Source organism: Sebastes fasciatus, chromosome 1 (genome assembly GCF_043250625.1).
Source record: "Sebastes fasciatus isolate fSebFas1 chromosome 1, fSebFas1.pri, whole genome shotgun sequence".
Taxonomy (NCBI): domain Eukaryota; kingdom Metazoa; phylum Chordata; class Actinopteri; order Perciformes; family Sebastidae; genus Sebastes; species Sebastes fasciatus.
Genome location: NC_133795.1, coordinates 26,597,861 through 26,614,242, shown reverse-complemented (window position 1 = coordinate 26,614,242; position 16,382 = coordinate 26,597,861). Strand labels below are relative to the sequence as shown.

The 16,382-nt window shown below is 37.7% G+C and overlaps 1 pseudogene; it reads right to left on the bottom strand.

Moving 5' to 3' along the window:
* Positions 1 to 3,333: 3,333 nt before the first annotated feature.
* Positions 3,334 to 6,610, bottom strand: LOC141776893 (zinc finger BED domain-containing protein 4-like; annotated as a pseudogene).
* Between the last annotated feature and the right edge of the window lie 9,772 nt (positions 6,611 to 16,382).

The following is a 16,382-nucleotide window of genomic DNA, read 5'->3' as shown; positions in this document are numbered from 1 at the left end:
ATCTCAATAGAAGGTTTAACAGCCCAATCAATCCAGTTGAAATTATAGTTTCTGTGGTAGAAAAGTGGGTCTGTTGGAGATAAACATTCCCTGGGAGCTCATAATAATCTATATAGCTTGTTGCCAACCTGCCTCAACGGAAAAGCATATTCCCTATTGGGTATTAATTCTTACAGATTGGAAGAACAAAGTCTTGTGAACATAATCAAAGCAAGTGTTGCTCAGTGTTGACCACATTTGTTGAAATGTGACTGGTCATATTAGGAGGGCTATCCGCCTGAAAAGTTGGAACTACATTAAAAACGAGGAGCAATTTCCTCTTGTGCATCTTGAGCTCACTGTGTAGATATATATTTCTGTATGAGCTCCCATCCTCTCCGTGACCAGACACCCTTCTCTGCTTATAAAAGAAGAATACTTTTTTAGCCTATGCATCACATTTACCTACAGTGTCATCCACAGTGTCACTGGTGGTGAGGGGGTTTGAATGGTTCGCAATAAATCATGATTTTTAACAGCTTCAGGGATTGAGTTCACCTCTATTTAGACTTGACCTACTTCTTAGCAAAGTCCACACAAACTAAGTTGTTGTAGATTCCCTCATGGAACAGACAAATGTAGATCTTCCCTGAATACTCAATGCCCACTTTGTTGTTTAATTTGTTATTCATAGTCCTAAAAAAATAAAAAAATTTCAAAGTATGAAGACAGTCACGTTTCTTGTATACAAGCATTACTGAGTGCATGTGCATTCAGGTGGTAAAACCACTTTGGCAGCTGGTCACAAGATTGTAGTCAACCATTGTAATCAATGTAGATTTTGCATTGTTTGTACATTCTTGTTGACTATACTAGACCCCTGCAGAGTCTGACCACCAAATACCATTATCATATGACATATTAGTATGAGATTTGTTTATTCTTATCACCTGTTATGAAATGGTTAACGTTAGATCAGACATAAGTGTGATTTTACCTGGGGGACCAGGGTCTGTATGTTTGACCCTCCGGTCGGAGTTCAAGTTACGTGAGCCCCTCTTGATGGCCGCCGCCAGACACTTTTTCCTTGGCGATTCTTCAACAGGTATAACAGTAATAGTACAAACAGTCACACAGCAGCTCTTTGTATGTTGGGCAGTTTAACATCAACATTAGACCCCTGACGAATCTCTATGAAATAGCGTGTTGCTGGTTGCTAGCTAACTTTAGCCGTTAGCCCTCAGTCGGAAATGTAAGGCCAAAAGTCAATACAATATTGCGGATCTGTCCAATTCAAATTCAAACAAACATTAGCAAACGTTAGCTTCCACGGCAGCTTGTTGTTGTGACCGCAGGGGAGGGGGAGCGGCATACCGGAGTGAGCTTTCCCCCGCCGTATTCGCTTAACGTTACAACAATGTAGAGCAAAGTCTTGTATCAATTTTAAGTTTTAAGGCATAGTCGCTAAATATATAAATATTTCTTTAGAGAGTTTGGGTCGATCATCCTGTTGTTGATCAGTTACTTTTATCAATCTGTTGAGCATGACAGCTCGCCATGATCACCTGCTGCTTTGCTAGCACTGTGTGACTAGAACGTTTTTGCCCATCGTGCCTGGATCCATAATCTCCTTCTGTTTTTAGCAAAGACATGTGATCCCCTCAGAATGTTAACTATTTTCAATCCATCTTTTCTGCGGTTGGTGCAGTTTACTGCACAACAACTTCTTGTCATCTCTGCTTTGGAGCTTGGCTCTGCTAGACATGCCGTGCTTTCTGTCCCCTAGTTGCGCACGCATCTCTGTGATGACTTTGCACAGAAACCCGTCTATTGCACGTATCAGTTCATATACATAGAAATAAAATCTGTGATGAAATAAAGAAATGTAATGTTAACTTAAGGCAATTTGAAGGTCCTAACTGCTAATCAAAACATGAACGCTTCAGAAACCACTAGCAAGTGGACCTTGAGTTTATGACTGCAACTAGCAATTATTTCCGTTCTCTATTGAAGTCCAAGGAGATCAAAACCCACATATATTCAGTCTGCAAATGTTATAAAAGACAGAAAAGCAGCAAATCATCTCAGTGGGGAAGCTGGAACTAGAAAATAATTAGCAGTTTTACTTGGTAAATGACTTAATCGATTATTAGAAAGGTTGGTTATTCATTTTCTGTAAATTCACTGGTTGATCAATTGTCAAATCATTTCAGTTTCACTGGATTAATTTGTCAAACTATATAAATGTGGATTGTAGTTGTGGCTCCATTGTTATCTGTTAGATATTATTTGTCACTTCTAAGCTTGTAAGAAACTATAAAAATAAGAAAACAATCTTAGACATTTTAGCACTTTCTCTTAGATTAATTTAATTAAAACAGCATTAAGTAAGATTTGTGTTGCACCATACTGACTGGTCGGACTGTTGATAACATTGCCTCAACATTTCTTCACCTGGCTTTCTGGGTTTCAGCTTATGCTTTTAAAGCAACTCTGTCCTGTCACCAGCTCCTGCTATTTTCACATGCTCAGCAAAGAAAGGAGGTGCAACAAAAGAATGAGGTGTCCTGAGAGATTTCAGATACAAAAGCAAATATGCCAATCAGACTCTAACCAGTCAACAGTATTATACTAAGAGTTAAGTGTCAGCATGGTGACACTGTGTACTACTAACTGAATGCTTCTGTTGGAGCTCAAATAAGGCTTTCTAATCACCTCTCTTGTAACTGTGACTCTTTTTTTGTGTCAGTTACATGCTACTGTAATACAAAAGGACAGTTGTAATAATTGTAATACTGGTCACCAAAGGATGTCCTCCCACTGCTTCTGTTTCCATGTATTTACATCTAGATCTGTTACAAAACCTAGAAGATAGCACCTTTTGTTTGAACCCATCCATTTTTCAAGTGAGCAAGATTATTGGAACATGTGACTGACAGCTGTTTTTTGTTGCCCAGGTGTGTCCTATTACATTGATTATTCAAACAATAAATAGGCTGAATGTCTACTCTCAGTTTCAGCTTTGGGTTTTGCCTGTGCAGACTGCATTTATACTAAAAAAAGGTGTAACCAACATGAAGACCAGAGAGCTGTTTATGGAAGAAAAGCAAGCAATTTTGAAGCTGAGAGAAGATGGAAAATCGATCAGAGCCATTGCAACCATTTGAAATGTCCTGAAGAAGAAAAAAACACTGGTGTACTCAGCAACAGACGTAGAACCGGTAGATCAAGGAAAGGAAAACATCAGCAGTAATACTGCAATAACACAAACTCCAACACAAAACTTTGTTGAAATGTCTTAAAGCATATGTTTAATTAATAGAAAACTTTTCAACATTATCATAAAACAAAAAGTGCAGGGAGCGCCCAGCAACATTTCTTATAAAGTTAACCGAAAATTAGCAAAACTTAAATTTTTACTGAAATCACTCAATTAGTAGTCCCAGTTCAGCAGCACCAGATTGTGGTGTTGAAAGCAGAGTTGCTCAGCGTGCTCTCCAGTGAGGCGGCTTTTGTTCTTCTCATAAATTGCAGAGACTTCACTGAAGACACGCTCACTTGGAACAGATGAGGGTGGTGAGCAAAGAAACTTTCTTGCTTGCTTGGCAAGTAGCCTGAAGCACCCTTCATTCTGTCTCCACCACTGGAGTGGATCCCCCCTCCGCCTGTCGATCACTGGCTCCTTGAGGTACAGATGTAACTCATCCTCCAGGCTGGCGGTCAACGGCTCACCAATGTGGGGTCCTAGCAGAGAATGGAACATCTCATCAATACGCTTACGACAAGATGTCTGCTCTCTCCGTTGCATTTTGGAGGTTCGGTTTTTGTCATGGGTCCCTTCTGCAGCAGCCTGCTCTTCCACACTGGCTCCCTCTGTAGCAGGGTACTTTTCTTGACTGGTCTCTTATGTAGCAACGTTCACAACATCCTCTTTCAGCCATTCTTTGGCCTTGATCAATGTAGCGCCAGAAGAGAATGCATGATACGAGGATTTAAAAGACATGCCAGCACCACAGTTTTTGTTACTTCAACTTTTGAGAAATGTTTAATCAGGCTCTCCCTCATGACTTGCCTGAGCGTTCTGATGCCTTGTATCGAGGCCCCTTCATCTTCAAGTAGTATCTTCAGCACGGTCAGACAGGGAATGATGCAGGATGCTGAAGAACTGTTATGGCTCACCTCTAGTGTCATTTCTTATATTGGGATGAGAGTTTGGACCAAATTGGACACAATGTCCCACTGGTGAGCAGTAGGACATGCAAATCCTCCGTGTTGGCTTGAGTATATGTTAAGAGCACGCTTTTGCTCTATCACTCTTTGTAGCATGTGGAGCGTTGAGTTCCATCTTGTTGGGACAGCCTGGATTAGATTGTGTTCTGGCAGGCCAAGGTCTTTCTCTCAAACGCTGATTGGAAAGAATCGAGTGGTGGAAATGGGTGACAGACTTCTTCAGCATCGCAATGATATCTGCGACTACTCTTTGACTTGACAGACCATCATTCACTACGAGTTGCAATGAGTGCCCTGTGCAGCTGAGGTCTGGAAGTTCAGCGAGCCTCATTCTTTTCACGATATTTGCTCCACTGTCTCGAAGCACAAGCGCGACACGGTCTTTGCTTATTTTCCAATCTTCAAGCATGCCCAGGAATGCCTCTTTGATGTATTCTCTAGTGTGGGATCCATGCAACATCCTGCTTTCTGGTCCATTCATTGTCAATAAAGTGGCATGTTAGGCTCATCAGTGACTCTGTTGATCCAGACCAGCGGTCTGTAGTGAAGGAGAGTGAGTAACTAGTGTTGTCTGGTTGGATTAGGGCTTTTATCTTGTCTACAACCTTGTGGTGAACATCTTGCAGCTTTTCAGTGCGGTAATACTTCTCACTTTTCAATTCACATCGTGGTTCTGAGCAACCATGAGGCGCTTAAAGCCAACATCAGAGACCACTGCGAACGGCTGGTTGTCAGTAACTATCATCTATGACTATCTCTATAATTAGTTTGTCCATTAGTTTAGATCTGTCATCAGAATTTTCCCACTTTCTTTGGTTCTGAAACATGTCATGTATTTTAGGCTGAGATGGAGTCGTTGTCCTCAGCTGAGATTCAGGTTCCCCTTTCTTCTGTGCAGTTTCATACAACACATGGTGATGAACCCTAAGATGGGACCACAGGTTTGAAATATTTGTAATCTTTGCATTTGTCCCTCCCATGCTGACACTGTCTTTGCAGGTATTGCAGACTGCCTTCCCTGGTGTTGTTGGAGTGTCAATGTAATACTTTCATACTGCACTTTTAAAAAAAAATGTTTAGTTTATCCATCTGCAATGAGGGTTTAAAGAAAGAGAGAGTGAGTAACAAGTGGGATTGCAAGCTGCACTGGTAAGTGACGTGTAAGAAATAACGTTATAGCCGATCAATTGTTTTACTAGTCAGCTGGTTAAATTATGGATCAACAAATGAACTTAATGACGTTCGTTATCGTATTCAAGTTAGCTCTACAATGCTCAACATTAGCTCACATTGTTCATGTAAGCGTACATGTAAAAACACTGACTCATACAAGCGAGTTATGTTACGTTCGCAAATTAGCAGCTAAAAATACATTTCATTTGCACTGTCACCAACATTACTCAGAGATATAGCTAACGCTACATAAATAAACGCTATTATCTCGTTATAGATCACTGTATGTCACTGCAACAACATGCATTATTTGGACATTTTCAGCGGTGTAACTGGTAAACTAGGCACGCTTGTCAGCATATAAATGGATCATAAGATTGTGGTGTTTTTGCAACTTCAGCATTGAGGATCGGAATGTTTATTGCAACTTATATCTTCCGTCTTATCATGCTGTCTGATGTTCTGTGTGGCTGTACTTAGGCACAGCAGTGCTTTAAGCTAAATGCTAACATCCGAATGCTAAAAGGCTGTTGTTTACAATGTTAACCAACTTAGTTTACAGTGTTAGCATGCTAACATTTGCTAATTAACGCTTAACACAAAGCACAGCTGAGGCTGATGGGAATGTCATTGGTTTTTGCACGTATTTGTTTTAAATAATAATGATACATTTTATTTGTAGAGCACTTTTCATAGTACTCAAAGACACTTTACACAATTTAAAATGATGATAAACAACACACTAAAAAATATACAATACACAACATTAATCACACATTAAAAGCAGTTCTGAAAAGGTGAGTTTTGATTAGTGATTTCTAATGTGGAAAGGTTGGTGCGATCTCTGATGTGTTTGGGGAGTGAGTTCAGGCGGGAGGGGCAGCTATGGCGAACGCTCTGTCACCTCAGGTCCGGTGCTTGGTCCTGAGTAGTGGAGACAGGAGGTTGGCATCAGAGGAACGGAGGCTGTGGGAAGGAGTGTGGTGGTGGAGCAGGATGGGGCCTGGTTATGACGGGCTTTGTGAGTGAGGAGAAGGATTTTGAATTGGATCTGTTGTGGGACAGGGAGCCAGTGGAGGTTCTGGAGGACAGGGGTGATGTGATCAAGGCAGCAGGAGTGGGTGAGCAGACGAACAGCAGAGTTCTGGATGTACTGGAGTTTATTTAGGACTTTGGATGATGTGCCATATAGAGTGCTGTTGTAGTATGATGGATATGAGGAAGGCATGGATCAAAGAAGGAGAGTGATAGGCGAAGATATGCTATGTTTGTGGTCTTGAACCTTGAAGTATTGGACAAAGCGAAATTTTGGCCTGATGGTGGCACAATATGAGAGTTAAGGAATCACCAAAGTAATTACAATTAATTCTGAAGGGAACATGGATATCCTATTATGTGAACAACCAAGATCCAGACACCAGAAGTGAAACAGCCCCCTGACAAAAACACCTAAGGAAATATATTTACCAAGCAACATCATAATGCATTTGAGGTCGGCAGAGCTTAAAGGAGAGAGTGAAATGGTGCATAGCAAATGAAAGCAATATTGGCAGTGAATGTGAGAGACCCTGGCTGCGGTATACCAGGCTCTGTATTCTACTGTCACAGTCTTTCCCAGTCCTTGTTAGGATGGCCTAGTTTCATTGTAAAGGCTTTACCCACCTCCTCGCACTTGTTTTTTTCCTCTCCCTGAGGGAAACATGTTACCCGAGTGTCCGTCTTTAACCTGGGGATCTCTACATACAGCACTCGTCTGGTTCCCCTCCTTCCCTCGGGCTCAATTAGAAGCGTCGTTCAGTGGACTCGACAGTGGAGATGATTACTGGCTGTGTGTCACAGGCAGACAAGTGTGTTCTCTTTAAAAACCACAACCTCGGAGATAAGACGACTAATGACAACTTTGGCTGCTGTGGATGACAGTTACAGTTACATATTGTTCATAATGATGATAAGATAAAACATTATTCTTGCCAAAGGAAATGTTTGGCCCCAAAAACATGGTACACATTGCAAAATCAATACATACTGTATACTGGTATAGATAAAGTATATACATACCCATACATAGTAATCTGTGAAGCTCACTCTGGTACAATACATCAAATGGTAAATTCATGTCTAATATTGTACATTATTAATAATATTGTCTCTTAGAAAATAAATAAAATTAATTATAAATGATTAATTAAAGGTTAATAGGAAATCTGCATACATACTAGGAATGCATGATATACCAGTGGCTGATTAATTATTATAATTATTATAAATTATTTTCAGATACATGAGGAAATTTGTTATTCTTAATACTAATTATAGTTATTTTTTCCCAGGACAGAGTTTCAGCTGATAATTACATGCGATAATGTGGATTCCTTTCCAACAATATCTGCAAATCTGCTGTGAGTTAACACTGCAAGTTTAATAATGTCGCAGGCAGATAGATGACTACAAATAATTCAAAAAAATCTGGTGATATTTTATTTTTTTTCTTGTCAACAAATCCCAATAAAAGACCAAAACTAACAATGAATTGATCTTACTACGAAGTCTGTGTAGCCGGATATAGCTAAATCATCTGTACCACAGACCTCCATTGTAGTTCAGAAACCATTAAAAACATGTCAATGAGCCACACTGGGTGACATGTTCCTTCATCATGATGAACAGAGGCACTGTAGTTTATTTCCCACATACCCTGTCCTGCTGTAAATTCACCAGCACACAAAATGTTAGTCCGCAGCTGACGATAGTCCTCAACAAATGCGCTATTATTATGATTATTATTTTATTAAACAAGGTATTTCTAACTCATTTTTAAAGATTTACTTCTGTGCCACAAACATGTCAGGGAAGTTGGTAAGTATTGGGAGTAAGACTAACGCAGCAGGGCTCAACATTAATGCTTGTGAAAAATAAATGTGATCTTTATCAGGGGTGCCCCGATTGATTGGCCGCCAATCGTTGTCGGCCAATATTCATTAAAAATATGAGATTGAAAGATTGGCATTTATGCTTTCTAGTCGGCGAAACAAATAATTTGTTTTGAAATCGTCAGAAGTAGAGCTAGTTAACGTTAGCTGTTAGCAGCCATTGGGGGCACAGTCCTGCTTGGTTAAATAACTGAACTAACGGCAACATTAACGGAGGTTGCTGAGTAAGATTTTGTTGCAGTTTTTTGTTTTATAAAATTGAATGAGAGTGAGTGTATAACATGGAAATTCACCATGTTCAAGGCAGACGACATGTGAGACTGCAAAAAGCCCTGAAGCCCTGCCCCCGCTGCTTAACAAAGTGCCAGTTGCTTTAATATTGTATGTCGCATGTCCAAATTGCACCAAATTCGACGAAGCACTACCTTGCGTCCTCAGCAATACAACCGCCAAGTGCGAAGTCAATCAGATGAGCGGTTCTCGAGATATGAGAAGGAGATAGGGAGACAGAGATTCCTTGCTTTATAGTTTGATAATACTTGTGAGCTATAGTATCAAAATCATCTCTAGGTCAATATAAATGGTGCATAATTGTCCATGTAATGCTTATCTCCATTTATAAATATTGGTCAATAGTATTATTGAATTACTACTATCTTTGCAAAAATTGTATCAACTGTGGGAATATAAACTGTTGAATCTAAAAACTTAAGCTTTACTGTCCTCTTCACATTTTTACAATTGTTATCCGGTATTATATCCATATCAGCTATGCCAAACTATATTGTTATTATCCCTGAAATGCTATCACTGTACATCTCTCATACGTTGTGGAATAAAGTAGAATAAATGGAAAAGTGTAATAAATATTAGGAGCAAAGTACAAATGATGGTGCAATGCACATATATACACTGTACTGTATTTATAAATACATATTCACATAGATATATTTATGTATGTTTTTCCTGTAGGGAGGTACTTTCCAACATTTTGCTTTTTTTTTACGCAGTCACTGAACTATCAGAACATTAGTCCTTTGATTCTGCAATAACTGCAGGGTATTCATGAGCTACTGTTTCCATAGCAACATAGTGTATGCACTGTGTATAAGCTACAGTACCACATCTCTGATCACTCATCGCTATCAAAGACAAAGGGTGAATGATTAGTTGAATATCTGAAAAACTGTGGGGCTATGATTCTTAAAGCACAAACACGTCGTCATGAGAGCAATGCCGCACTGTTTTCAGATACTTTATTTCACAAATACTTATATTGTTCCTTGTTATTTCGCTTCATGCATACATTCAGTCATTTCTTTCGCTTTAACTCGCTCTTCTATCACCATCCACAGTGAATTGTTGAGCCTTTTGCAACCGGCGCGGTCTCTTCTGCTGGCAGATCACTCTTCTTACAGCAAAGCAAGCACTGTCAGTGTTCTCTCTGTTTATGATGGTATACAATATGCTGCACAGCTGAGAGAGCTCAGTGAAAGGACCCTTGAGAGAAGCTTTACTGCATTGCTTCTCTTAATCCTGCTGTATATTGGCGCTCAATTCTAGACAAATGTGCTCCTTTGCTTATTCTGTCACCAGTTGTATTGTATTATTCTCAGGTGCACACGGGAAAGAACTGGATACACTTTTTATCTGCTCAGTTATTCATAGTTGCATGAGGATTGTCCCAGCATTGGCGCTTTACTGCTGAAGATGACTTTGACTCAGTGTTCCCGTCCATTGCAATCAGACACTTTTTAAATGGTATTCCTCTCGCTTCATGTAATGATAACCATCAGCTCCTAAATTATAATGTAGTTCATAGGTTTTATTTATCGCAAATGATGTTTATTATAATCAGAAAATGAAATCTGAACATGGATATGCATGTTGTAGGAATGTCCAGGGATACAAGTAATAAGAGCCTTATCAGATAAAATGGTATAAGTATACCCTGCCTTCCAAACTTTATTTTATAGAATGATGATTCTTATCGTGCCTTATCAAGCCATAAAAAACAACAACATTATTTTGTGGAATAACAGCAGCGAAAGAAATGTTAGTAATGAGATTGAAATACCCACATGATCTAAATATACACCATTAGCCTTCCTCATTTTATAAGGCTTTTTTTTTAGAATTAGCAATTGGAAGAATAGGGGGTATAAAGGCTGAGAAGCTCTTGCTCTAGTGATGGAAAAAGTGAAATCACGTATAGTATGTCACAAAAAGCCACGAACAAGTCATAATATAGTATGTCATAAACATGTCATAATATAGTATGTCATAAAAAGTCAGCATAGTGGGTCATAAAAATATTATAAAATGTCATATTATGTCATGAAAAGTCAAAAGTTATAGCATAGTATGTCACAAAAAGTCTGAATGTCATAAATATTATTAGACAGAGTCATAGTATATAGTATGCTGCAAACAGCCACAGTATAATATGTATGAAAAGTCATAGTATAGTAAGTAATACAAATCAAAGTCACACTATATTATGTTGTAAACATGTCGCAAAAAGTCACATTATAGGATTAAAAGAAAAAGTAATGAAAAAGCATTAGTAATGCGTTAAAGTATCATGATATAGTATGTTGTAAAAATGTAAAAAAAAAAAAAAAGTCAGTGTGTAATGAAAAGACATAAAAAAGTTATAGCCAAGTAGGTCATAAAAGTCATGAAAAAGTCATAGTAAGTAATGTATATGTCGTAGTGTAGTATGTAATTTGTCAGCTCACTCACCTGCCATCCATCCAGCTCATCAGCATTTTACCATGGCACCTCACCCACTCATCAACAGTTTGTTGTTTCCACTCTAGTGGTAAATACTTGCACTAAGGCCATTATTCGTGTAACTTATCATTGCCTTGTTTTTCATCTTTTTCTCCTGTGTGATCACAGCATCTTCACCTGCCTTCCAGACAGACTGCATTACCTGCCCGTTCACCAACAATCCTCCTTACCTCTGCCTCCTTCCGGTTCCTCCACGCTCCACGGATCTTCCACCATCCTCATCCCCCCCGGCAATAACTCCAGTGCCTCATTCCCCCATCTTCACCCTCCAAAAAGATTGGAATAAATACCATTCTCTTTCATACATCACTCCCTGTATTCTGCGTAGTATGTTCTAAAAAAGTCATTAAAGAGTTAGTATAGTATGGCAAAAAAACTCATAGCATAGGATGTCGCAAAAAGTTATTGTATAGTATCTCGAAAAAAAGTCTTAATATAGTATGTTGAAAAAAAATCATAGTATAGTATATTGAAAAATAAAAAAAGTCTTAGTATAGTATGTCGAAAAAAGTCATAGTATAGTATGTTGAAAAATAAAAAAAGTCATGGTATAGTATGTCGAAAAAAAGTCATAGCATAGTATGTCAAAAAACATAAAAAAGTCATAGTTCAGTATGTAAAAAAAAAGCTTTATATAGTAAGTCAAAAAAATCATAAAAAGTCATAGTATAGTATGTCGAAAAAAAGTCACAAAAAAGTCATTGTCAAAAAAATCCTAGCATAACATGTCGAAAAAGTCATAAAACACCAAAGTATAGTATGTCGAAAAATATCATAAAAATTCATCTTATAGTATGTTGTTAAAAGTCATAAAAAAGTCAAAGTGTAGTCTGTCGAAAAAAAGTCACAGTATAGTATGCCATAAAAAAGTTAAAGCATAATGTATCATAAAAGTCAAAGTATAATGAAGTATGTTATAAAGAAGTCATACGTAATGTCTCTTCCATAATTAATGAAAAAGTGGTGAAAAAAGGCAAACCACCAAAAAATGTGGTCAAAAAACACAAAATGTAATTATTAATTGATTATTCAAACCAAATTACTTTGTGAGAGCTTTCAATCAAAAAAAGAAACAGGATTTCCGTTTACATTCTTTACAGACTTTGACATGATCCAATTGTCTTAAGAAAGTGTGCCAAGAGCATTTCAAGAACGTATGAAAGGATTAATTATTGCACTGTGATCCCGTCCTCGTGTGATTGGTTTTGTGGGTATGCTCATGGTAATATTTCCCACTGACGTTGGGAGCAGTATTTGAATTAATTAAGTGCACTAATCTCAAGGAGCTGTCATTGACACTGTGATCACATAGCGATGATGAAGGGTCTATGCTGAAGAGGATTTTCTTTCTGTTTTTCTGCATTTTGTTGTCTGTTTTCACATCATGAGACCACCTCATTAACCACGTGGTGTAGTTTATAGTGTCACCGGTTCGTATAAGTCTTCGTCATTGAAGTAATTGAACCCCTCAGTATTGGTGTCATGGTAACTGCCCACAGACATTTGTTTCTGAATGTATTTTGCCATTACGCTGCCATACAACATCTCAAGTTGTCCTAAATATTCTACAAATTTACTGAAAATTGCTGGCTTTCAAACTCAGATGCACTGAAGCGTAGAGAGGCCAGCTGTTGGAGAAATAATACATACACGCCTGTCTTCTCCACAGTCGGGAGGGAAGTCCTTCGTTATAGAAACTGAAGACTGACTGGAGCTGATGTGCACAGTGACAATTCTGGTGCTGCCATCATTTTAAAAAAATCATTTAAGAAAAGTGATTTGTTTTCATCCTGTTTTTATCCATCCATTCACATTAAAGTGTGTATCTTTGAGGTGTAATACATTTGTTGAATACATTTCCTTCATATAAAACATTTGCAGATCTGATTTTTGGAAAACTTTGACACCAAATTGTTTATAACTGTATTTACTTACTAGCAGTCTTCTTCCTTGCCTTTGTTGGCCCATTGCTTGTCGAATATAGTGTCGAAACAGTCTCATAACTATTCACAAACAAATGTCAAGTTATGTAACTTGTAAAACAATGCACAAATAAATGAGCGAGAGTGATATGTATCGGTAAATCTATTTATGTATCTGTAAACTGTATCTATACCTCTAATTCTTGTATAAAAACTTGTACTGTATATCATCATTTGTAAATCAACTTAGCATTTTTCAAAGGAAATATATTTGTGAATCTCCACCTACTTGTGTGGATTCTTTTGAGACTCTTTTACACAAAAAATCCACAAATGCAGGGAGCACATGACTCGTAAAATGTCATGTGACTTGTGTCTCATAAAACACAATGCACAAATAAATGTAGAGTGATTTGTGCCTGTAAATCTCTATCTGTGCCTCTAATTCACAACTTGTATATCATCATTTGTAAATAAACACAGTTGTACAAATACATTGTCATATTTTTTACTAAAACATCCCCATTTGCATGGCTTAATAACATTCACAAACCTTATTTATATTCATTTGTGAATCGCCAACTTAGCATTTTAAAAATGAAATGTGTCTATGAATGTAAATAAATTCCTGTGGATCCATTTAAGATTGTTTTACCGCACACTGAATGCTGCTTCCCTGTGTTTATAGTTTTGACTCTGGGGACAGAAAGCAGACTTATCCCAGACAACCTTGAGGTCTGGGTGGTTCATAATGTAGTAGTTCAGACATAAAGTTTGGCCCTAAACCATTCAGTGCTTTATAAACCAGCAGCAGTATTTTGAAATCAATTCTTTTTGACAGAACTGAAGTGATGTGATCCACTTTCTTGGTCTTAGTGAGGACTCGAGCAGCAGCGTTCTGAATCAGCTGCAGCTGTCTAAGCGTTTTTTTATAGACATACCTGTAAAAACACTAAGGCTGTGTATTGGCAAGAATCTGACGATACGATACCTATCATGATACAGGGGTAATGATTCAATATATTGTAATACTGTTAGCGAGGTGATATATTGCGATTTTTATTTTTATTTTAGGAAAACTGTCAGTATAAAGAACAGAATAGGCATATTTACTGTATACTGCATGCAAAAAAACTGCATGGTTTTTGCACCAAACTGCATGGGATTTTCATAAAGTGGACATGTCTGTAAAGGGGAGACTTGTGGGTACCCATAGAAGCATGGCAGTTTTTCCTCTCCAAAATTTGGCATAAATTTGGTTTATTTTTTGGTGAATTTGTTATTTAGCCTCCTTTCCTTTTCAACAAGCTATGACATGCTTGGTACCATCCCTAGGTTTTCTAGTTTCATATGATACCAGTAACTTCACTCTAGCTTTAAAAAAGAGCCCCCTACAACCTCCGAAAGATCAAATAGTGGCCGGGCTTAACGGCAGGCAGTCGGATTTTTAAGAGGTTAATTAAAATTCTATAGTGTTTTGGAGAATCTATACAGTATCGCACAACATAATATCGCAATACTTATGTGCTCTAAAAGACACGATTACAGAAGTCGACTCTACTGAAGATAAATGCATGGACACATTTTTCCAAATCTTGCTGAGAAATGACTACAGACAGACATGCCCACTTTATGATAATCACATGCAGTTTGGGACAAGTAATAGTCAAATCAGCTGGCACACTGACACACTGACAGCTGTTGTTGACTGTTGGGCTGCAGTTTGCCATGTTATGATTTGAGCATATTTCTTTTATGCTAATTGCAGTACCTGTGAGAATTTCTGGACAATATTTGTCAGTGTTTTGTGTTGTTAATTGATTTCTAATAATAAATATACATACATTTGCATAAAACAAGCATATCTGCCCACTCCCATGTTGAGGAATACTCCCAAGTGTATTGAATACTTAACAAACCTCCCTTTAAGGTACATTTTGAACAGATAAAAAATGTGCGATTAATCGTGATTAACTATGGACCACCGTGCGATTAATCGCGATAAAATATTTTAATCTATTGTTAACATTATGTAAACAAAATGGATATTGATGACATGTTACTGCTGTGTGTTGCGCAGAGAAAGACATTAAGATAAGGATATAAATAATAAGAATAAAAAAAGAGTTGAAAAGTAGCCGCTGCACCGCAGTGTGTGTCTTTCAGCACCAGAGAGGGATAATGTTTATTTCAATAAGTAGGCTACACTTTGTTGCACATTAAATGTCCTTTTATAATGTAAAGCACATTGATTCGCCTTGTTGGTGAAATGTGCTATATAAATAAACTTGCCTTTTCCATTGTTTAGTTTAACAGCGGTTGGCATCAGCCACCTACTGAAAAGTGCTGGTTCTTCCCAACACTTATGATTTATTTTCATACATTTCCATTTTAAAATGCTAAATTGGCAATTCACAAATGAATATAAGGTTTATGAATGCTATTAAGCCATGCAAATAGGGATGTTTTAGTAAAAATATGACAACGTATTTGTACAACTGTTTGTGTTTATTTACAAATGATGATATACGAGTTGTAAATTAGAAGTACGGATACAGATAGGGATTTACAGGTTTACAGATACAAAAATAGATTTACAGATACAAATCACTCTGAATTTATTTGTGCATTGTGTTTTAAAAGTTATATAGGTTGACATTTGTTTGTGAATACTTATGAGACTGTTTTGACACCACAGTCGATAAGTAGAACAGTAATAATATTCTAGAAAGTAGAATATTATCAGAGATAATATTACAGGCACCTGACTTGTATACATGCATACTGTACATATCCACTTATGCCATGTATGTAAAGCAACCTGTTACATTAATCATATTTATTCCAGCATATTTGCACTCTGCACCATTAACACAAACAAAAACAACCCAGCACATTGTAGGCTATGTTGTTCCTTGTATTCTTTTTGATACAGTATATATTTATCTTCTTTCTTTACTCTTGCTCAACTTTGTTGTCTTTGTTTTTAGCTGCATTTCTAATTTCCGTATGTACAATGAGAGCAAAATAACCAGAGTCAAACTCCTGGTAGCCTCTATGTGTAGGCCTATACTCACACCTGGCCAATCAAGCTCTGATCCAACAAGACCAACATTAACAGCATCACATAGCCTTGCACAGCGGCCACATATGCACACACAGCTGGCAGCATCATCAGCATAACATCCAATAGTACACCCAACAAAAACTATACCCAATGAACAATAATATTGAAAAATATAAATGATCTTACTTTTGATGATTCCAGCAGCAGGGGCTCGGTGTTGAACACTGAAATTACTTCATTACAGTCTCTTTGAAAGGAGAGCAGGACAAACAGTTCAGTCTGATA